This window comes from Mandrillus leucophaeus, unplaced genomic scaffold, assembly GCF_000951045.1.
Source record: "Mandrillus leucophaeus isolate KB7577 unplaced genomic scaffold, Mleu.le_1.0 Scaffold481, whole genome shotgun sequence".
NCBI classification, from domain to species: domain Eukaryota; kingdom Metazoa; phylum Chordata; class Mammalia; order Primates; family Cercopithecidae; genus Mandrillus; species Mandrillus leucophaeus.
Genome location: NW_012105154.1, coordinates 802,860 through 803,682, shown reverse-complemented (window position 1 = coordinate 803,682; position 823 = coordinate 802,860).

The window sequence follows — 823 nt, the reverse complement described above, 5'->3', positions numbered from 1 at the left end:
AGCAAGAGCAAACACATTCAAAAGCTAGCAGAAGGCAAGAAATAACTAAGATCAGAGGAGAACTGAAGGAGATAGAGACACAAAAAACCCTTCAAAAGATAATGAATCCAGGACCTGGTTTTCTGAAAAGATCAACAAAATTGATAGACCACGAGCAAGACTAATAAAGAAGAAAGGAGAGAAGAATCAAATAGATGGAATAAAAAATGATAAAGGGGATAGCACCACCAATCCCACAGACATACAAACTACAATCAGAGAATGATATAAACACCTCTACACAAATAAACTAGAAAATCTAGAAGAAATGGATAAATTCCTGGACACATACACCCTCCCAAGACTAAATCAGGAGGAAGCTGAATCCCTGAATAGACCGATAACAGGCTCTAAAATTGAGGCAATAATTAATAGCCTACCAACCAAGAAAAGTCCAGGACCACATGGATTCACAGTCAAATTCTACCAGAGGTACAAAGAGGAGCTGATACCATTCCTTCTGAAACTATTCCAACAATAGAACAAGAGGGAATCTTCCCTAACTCATTTTATGAGGCCAGCATCATCCTGATACCAAAGCCTGGCAGAGACACAACCAAAAAAGAAAATTTTAGACCAATATCCCTGAAGAACATCAGTGCAAAAATCCTCAATAAAATACTGGCAATCCAAATCCAGCAGCACATCAAAAAGCTTATCCACCATGATCAAGTGGGCTTCATCCTTGTGATGCAAGGCTGGTTCAACATATGCAAATCAATAAATGTAATCCATCACATAAACAGAACCAAAAACAAAAACCACATAATTATCTCCATAGATG